This window comes from Nicotiana attenuata, chromosome 8 (assembly GCF_001879085.1).
Source record: "Nicotiana attenuata strain UT chromosome 8, NIATTr2, whole genome shotgun sequence".
NCBI classification, from domain to species: domain Eukaryota; kingdom Viridiplantae; phylum Streptophyta; class Magnoliopsida; order Solanales; family Solanaceae; genus Nicotiana; species Nicotiana attenuata.
The window spans coordinates 18,759,009-18,766,880 of record NC_031996.1 but is presented as its reverse complement, the minus strand read 5'-3'; positions in this window follow the sequence as shown (position 1 = coordinate 18,766,880).

Below are 7,872 nucleotides of genomic sequence, written 5' to 3'. Positions count from 1 at the left end.
GCAGTAGCACCAGTGGCGGAGCCTCAGGTTGAGTTTGACGAGGAGGTTCCGGCCCAGGTAGTTCCAGCAGGACCAGCTCAGGTCCCAGAGGGGTTCATTGCTACCCCAGTACTCCAGGATGCTCTGGTCCATCTAGTGGGCCTTATGGAGAGTGTCACCCGGGCAGGCTTGCTTCCTGTAGCACCAGCCGTCTCTCAGGCTGGAGAAGGAGCCTAGACTCCTGCTACCCGCACTCCGGAGCAGATGGCTCCCCGGTTTCAGACTCTAGCAGCTCAGCCAGTTGGAGCAATTCAGCAGGTGTGGTAGCTCAGACCGGTGATGGAGAACCTATGTCTGCTGATGCCTTATGGAGATTGGACAGGTTTACCAAGCTCTTCACTACCACTTTCAGCGGTGCATCTTTTGAGGATCCCTAGGATTATTTAGACAACTATCATGAGGTTCTCAGAAACATGGGGATAGTGGAGACCAATGGGGTCGACTTCGCTACTTTTCGACTGTCTGGATCCGCCAAGACTTGGTGGAGAGATTATTGTTTGGCTAGACCAGCTGGGTCACCAGCTTTGACTTGGGATCAGTTTTCTCAGCTGTTTCTGGAGAAGTTTCTTCCTATCACTCAGAGAGAGGTCTATTAGAGGCAGTTTGAGCGTCTCCAACAGGGTTCTATGACTGTTACTCAGTACGAGACCAGATTTATTGACTTGGCCTGTCATGCTCTTCTTATACTTCCCACTGAGAGAGAGAGAGGGTGAGAAGGTTCATTGAGGGACTCATTCAGCCTATTCGACTTCAGATGGCCAAGGAGACGGGGAGCGAGATTTCCTTTCAGGATGCGGCCAATGTGGCCAGGAGGGTTGAGATGGTTTTATCACAGGGAGGTGGTCAGGGGTCTGACAAGAGGCCTCGTCATTCAGCCAGATTCAGTGGTGCTTCGTCTGGAGGCAGGGATTCTTTTGGTAGAGGCCATCCTCCTAGGCCTTTTCAGTCAGCACTTCAGGCTTCTCACGGTGCTCCAGATGTCCGTGGTTCTCACATGCAATATTCTGATCAGCAGTCCTATAGTGCATCGCTAACTCCTATCAGTGCACCCCCACTTTAGTGTTTTCAGGGTCATCAACCCCAGCAGCCGAGGGCTTGTTTTACTTGTGGCGACACAAGGCATATTGCTAGATTTTGCCCTCGAGCACCGAGCAGTTTTCATCACCAGGGTTCCCGTGCCATAGTTCAGGCGCCGAGTGTTCCACCGCCCGCCCAGCCAGCTAGAGGCGGAGGTAGGGGCGCTAGAGGTGGAGGTAGAGGTACTAGAGGTGGAGGTCAGGCCGCTAGAGGTGGAGGCCAGCCGACAACAGGCCGTCCCAGAGATATAGTTCCGAGTGGTGGGGCCCAGCCCCGATGTTATGCTCTTCCAGCCAGGCCTGAGGCTAAGGCTTCCGATGCAGTTATCACAGGTACGGTTCTGGTTTATAGTAGGGATGCTTCAGTGCTATTTGATCCAGGGTCTACATACTCTTATGTGTCATCTTATTTTACACCGTATCTGGTCATGCCTAGTGATTATTTGAGTGCTCCTGTTTATGTGTCTACACCGGTGGGTGAATCTATTGTGGTAGATCGTGCCCATCGTTCTTGTATAGTAGTGATTGGGGGTCTTGAGACTCGAGTGGATTTGTTACTGTTGGACATGGTGGATTTTGATGTCATATTGGGGATGGACTGGTTATCACCTTACCACGCTATCTTGGACTATCATGCCAAGACTGTGACCTTAGCCTTACCGGGGTTACCTCGTTTAGAGTGGAGAGGGACTCTTGGTCATTCTACCCGCAGTGTTATCTCATATATGAAGGCTCGGTGAATGGTCGAAAAGGGGTGTTTGGCCTATTTGGCATATGTTCGTGCTTTTAGTGCTGAGGTTCCTTCTATGGATTCTGTGCCTGTTGTTTGTGAGTTTCCTGAGGTTTTCCCTTTAGACCTGCCGGGTATGCCACCTGACAGGGATATTGAATTCTGCATTGATTTGGCTCCGGGCACTCAGCCCATTTCTATTCTGCTGTATCGTATGGCCCCGACTGAGTTGAAAGAATTGAAGGAGCAGTTGTAGGACTTGCTTGATAAGGGATTTATTAGGCCTAGTGTCTCGCCTTGGGGTGCGCCGGTGTTGTTTGTTAAGAAGAAGGACGAATCGATGAGAATGGGTATAGATTACCGGCAATTGAACAAGGTCACAATCAAGAATAAGTACCCATTGCCGCGGATTGATGATTTGTTTGACCAGCTTCAGGGTGCCCAAGTGTTTTCTAAGATCGACTTGAGATCGGGCTACCATTAGTTGAGGATTAGGGCATCCGATGTCCCTAAGACAGCTTTCCGCACTCGGTACGGGCATTATGAGTTCTTGGTGATGTCATATGGATTGACAAATGCCCCAGCAGCTTTCATGGATTTGATGAACCGAGTGTTCAGACCTTATTTGGATTCCTTCATGATCGTCTTCATTGATGATATTTTGATTTATTCCCGCAGCCGGAGGAGCATGAGCAGCATTTGAGAGTGGTTCTTCAGACTTTGAAAGATAGTCAGTTGTATGCCATATTTTCGAAGTGTGAGTTCTGGTTGAGTTTAGTTGCATTCTTGGGTCACATTCTTTCAGCAGAGAGTATTCAGGTGGATCCGAAGAAGATAGAGGCAGTCAAGAACTAGCCTCAACCCACATCAGCTACAGAGATCCGGAGTTTCTTGGTTTTGGCAGGCTATTACCGTCGGTTTGTGCAGGGGTTTTCATCTATTGCAGCCTCGATAACTAGGTTGACCCAGAAGGGTGCCAGTTCAAGTGGTCGGACGAGTGTGAGGCGAGCTTTCAGAAGCCCAAGACAGCTTTGACTACGGCGCCGGTGCTGGTTTTGCCCACAGATTCAGAGCCATACACAGTTTATTGTGACGCATCTCGTATTGGACTTGGTGTGGTGTTGATGCAGGATGGCAAGGTCATTGCTTATGCTTCGCGGCAGTTGGAGATTCATCAGATGAACTATCCAGTCCATGATTTGGAATTAGCAGCCATTGTTCACGTGCTGAAGATTTGGAGGCACTATTTATATGGCGTGTCATATGAGGTGTTCACGGATCACAAGAGTTTGCAATACTTGTTCAAGCAGAAGGAGCTAAACTTGAGGCAGAGAAGGTGGTTGGAGCTGTTGCAAGAATATGATATCACCATCTTATATCATCCGGGGAAGGCCAATGTGGTGGCCGATGCTTTGAGTAGAAAGTCAGCCAGTATGGGCAGTCCTGCGTATATTCTGGTCGGTGAGAGACCGCTTGCTTTGGATGTTCAGGCTTTGGCCAATCAGTTCGTGAGGTTGGATGTCTCTGAGCCCAGCCGTGTGTTAGCTTGCATAGTCGCTCGTTCTTCATTATTTGAGCGCATTCGAGATCGGCAGTATGATGATCCCCATTTTTGTGTCCTAAAGGACACGGTGCAGCACAGTGGTGCCAAGCAGGTCACAGTGGAAGATGATGGAGTTTTGAGGATGCAGGGTCGTATTTGTGTGCCTAATGTGGATGGACTTCGAGAGTTGATTCTAGAGGAGGCCCATAGTTCCCGGTACTCTATTCATCCGGGCGCCGCTAAAATGTATCAGGATTTGCGGCAACATTATTGGTGGAGGAGGATGAAGAGGGATATTGTTGCGTATGTGGCTCGGTGTTTGAATTGTCAGCAGGTAAAGTACGAGCATCAGAGACCTGGTGGTTTGTTCCAGAAGATTGCTATTCCTGAGTGGAAGTGAGAGCGTATCACTATGGACTTTGTTGTTGGACTCCCATGGACTCAGAGGAAGTTCGATGCAGTGTGGGTTATGGTTGATAGGCTGACTAAGTCAGCGCAGTTCATTCCTGTGGCAGTCTCCTATTCTTCTGAGAGGTTAGCTGAGATCTATATCCGGGAGATTGTTCGTCTTCATGGTGTGCCCGTGTCTATCATTTCTGATCGAGGTACGCAGTTTACCTCGCATTTCTGGCGGGCAGTTCAGCGTGAGTTGGGCACACGGGTCGAGTTGAGCATAATATTTCATCCTTAGACGGACGGGCAGTCCGAGCGTACTATTTAGATTTTGGAGGATATGCTCCGAGCTTGTGTTATTGACTTTGGAGGCTCGTGGGATAAGTTTTTGCCTTTAGCGGAGTTTGCCTACAACAACAGTTACCAGTCGAGCATTCAGATGGCTCCTTACGAGGCTTTATATGGTAGGCGGTGTCGGTCGCTGGTTGGGTGGTTTGAGCCAGGTGAGGCTTGGTTGTTGGGTACGGATCTAGTACAGGATGCCTTGGACAAGGTTAGGATCATTCAGGACAGGCTTCGTACAGCCCAGTCCAGGCAAAAGAGTTATGCCGACCGAAAGGTTCATGATGTGGCATTCATTGTCGGCGAGCGAGTGTTGCTTCGGGTGTCGCCTATGAAGGGCGTGATGAGATTCGGAAAGAAGGGAAAGCTTAGCCCTAGGTTCATTGGCCCGTTTGAGATTCTTGATCGAGTGGGAGAGGTGGCTTACAGACTTGCGTTGCCGTCGAGTTTATCAGCCCTACATCCAGTGTTTCATGTGTCCATGCTTCGGAAGTATCACGGCCATCCATCCCACGTGTTAGATTTCAGCACTGTCCAGTTGGACAAGGAATTGTCCTATGAGGAGGAGCAGGTAGCTATTCTAGACCGGCAGGTTTGTAAGTTGAGATCGAAGAGTTTCCCTTCTGTTCGTGTTTAGTGGAGAGGTCAGCCTACTGAGGCATCGACCTGGGAGTCCGAGTCCGATATGCGGAGCCGATATCCCCATCTTTTCTCCGACTCAGGTACTTCCTTCTTATGTCCGTTCGAGGACGAACACTTATTTTAGAGGTGGAGGATGTGATGACCCAAAAGGTCATCACTCATTTTGAAAGTAAATTCTGTGTTCCGAGGCCTTAAAGCCTCCTTTATACCTCACCTCGATTTGCGCGCGCAATCCGGACATGTATCCGGAAAGCCATTATGTGAAAATCTATGAAAAATAATAAATTATGCTTTTAAAAGGAATTTAGGTTGACTTTGGTCAACATTTTGGGCAAACGAACCCGGACCCGGACCTATGATTTGACGGTCCCGGAGGGTCCGTAGGAAAATATGGGACTTGGGCGTATGCCCGGAATCGAATTCCGAGGTCCCAAGCCCTAGAAATGAATTTTAAAGAAAATTATTTTCTGGAATATATATGAGTTTTTGGAAATGAAATATGTTTGAATTTGACGGTATTGGGCCCGTATTTCGGTTCCGGAGCCCGGTACAAGTTTGAAATAATAAATTAGTAGAATCTGTGAAGTTTGGTAAGAATCGGAGTCCGTTTAGTATAAATCGGACCTTGTTTGAGAAAAATTGGAAAATTTTATGTTCTTAAGTGATTTCATGAATTTGAGGCTTAATTCATAGTTATTGATGTTATTTTGATGATTTGATCGTACGAGCAAGTTCGTATGATGTTTTTGGACTTGCGTGCATGTTTGGTTTGGGACCCCAAGGGCTCGGGTGAGTTTTGGATAGGCCACGGAGTGGATTTAGACTTAGAAAATAATAGCTATTGCAGGTTCAGAGGAGTTGCAGGTCTCTGAACCTGACTTCGCGGTCCGCAGAGCTTTCTCGCGACCACGGTGGGGCCTCCGCGACTGCGGTGGGATTTATGCGGTCCGCGGAAGAGCAAGGCCAAGCCTCCGCGGCCGCGCTCGATATTTTGCGGTCCGCGGTGGAGCTCTGCGGCCGCAACCCCTTTTTATACGATCCGCGATGAGGGTCTGAGAGTAATATATAAACGGGACTTTTCAGTTATTTTACCATTTCAGAAACCTAAAACATAAAGGGTGATTTTTCAAGCACTCTTTCTTTCCCCAAAACACAAGTAAGTGATTTTAAACTCATTTCTTTCACTTCTTAACTTCTTCTTACAAGATTTTATCCTAGAATCTAGGGTTTTCATGGTGAAATTGGGAATTTTGGGTAAAACCTAAGAATATTGAAATTTGGGGATTTAGACCTCAAATTGAGGTCGGATTCCAAAATTAATTATATATGTGGGCTCGGGGGTGAATGGGTAATTGGGTTTTGGTCCGAATTTCGGGTTTGGACCAAGCGGGCCCAGGGTCGATTTTTGACTTTTTGGGAAAAACTCTAGAAAATCTATTTTCATGCATTAGAATTGATTCATTTAGCATTTATTGATATAGTTAAGTAACTTGTGGCTAGATACAAGCGAATTGGTGGTGGAATCAAGAGGTAAAGCGGTGGTTGAGGCTTGAATTTGGTTCGTGGCATCGAGGTAAGTGTTTGGTCTAACCTTAGCTTGAGGGATTAGGTGTTGTGTCTTATTTGCTATGTGTTAATTGTGGAGTACGACGTATAGGCATGGTGACGAGTATCTATACGTCGGTGTCAAGCATGCCCGTGAGTCTTGTATTGTAATTGTTGTGACTCCGTTGTGGTTTATTCATACTTAATATGATGATTTGTATTATTGTTCCCTTGCCGGGATGTTGTTGGTATATCATTGTTTCCTTGCCGGGATGTTGTTATATTATTGTTCCCTTGCCGGGATGTTGTTGTTGTATTATTGTTCCCTTGCAGGGATTCTTCTATGATTGGTGTTGATATATAAAATGGGAGCGGGTTGCATGCCCGCAACGGTAATATATGAAATGGGAGCGGGTTGCACGCCTGCAATGGTAATATATGAAATGGGAGCGGGTTGCACGCCTGCAACGGTAATATATGAAATGGGAGCGGGTTGCACGCCTGCAATGGTAATATATGAAATGGGAGCGGGTTGCACGCCTGCAACGGTAACATATGAAATGGGAGCGGGTTGCACGCCTGCAACGGTAACACATGAAATGGGAGCGGGTTGCACGCTTGCAAAGAGAAAGAAATGAAAGTGAATACTGTGTTTGTTTCCCTCATTATTTTTGGCAACTTAGTTATGGTTCCTTTACATTCCTCTTTGGTATTTTGTTGTATCTGATACTCCCCGTAGCATGTCTTCCCCTCCCCATCTTTAATTGTGAATATCTGCTTTTATTTTCCGCTGTATATGATTTAACTGCACAATTTTATTTGGTAGTCTGGTCCTAGCCTCGTCACTACTTCGCCAAGGTTAGGCTAGGCACTTACCAGCACATGGGGTCGGTTATGCTGATACTACACTCTGCACTCTTTTGTGCAAATCCCGATACTGTAGATTACGGACCGCAGTGAGGTTGCTGCTTCCAGTTCATCAGGCGACCCAAGGTAGTCCTGCAGGCGTCCGCGGACTTGGCATCTCCTTCTATCTTTTCATTCTGTTTCTTCATGTATTCTAGAGACAGTGTTGTACTAAATCTTTCGGACCTTTATTTGTAGTACTCTTAGACCGTCTGTGATATTGTGACACCAATCTTAGGTAGTTTACGTATGGATTTGATATTGGCATCTTTATTAAAATATTTTATTTCAGTCTTCCGCTTACTAAATTCTGTTGTTTATTAAATGCTGGTTTTTAATTGTTAACGGATTAAAATGGAAATAAGGTAAATAATTCAGTTGGTTGGCTTGCCTAGCTTTCACTAGTAGGCGCCATCACGACTCCTGAGGGTGGGAAATCCGGGTCGTGACAACGACCATTTTGCGGTTGCATAACCACTTCTGCGCAGAATGGTCGCAGAATGGCCTCAGAATTGCATTATGCCAGCCTTTGGCAATTTGATCATAACTTTTTCTAGGAGTGCCCAAATGACGAACAGTTTGAAGCGTTAGAAACTAGACCTGAAGACCTTTCATTTGATAGGTTTCTTTTATCACAAAAACCTTATATATATATA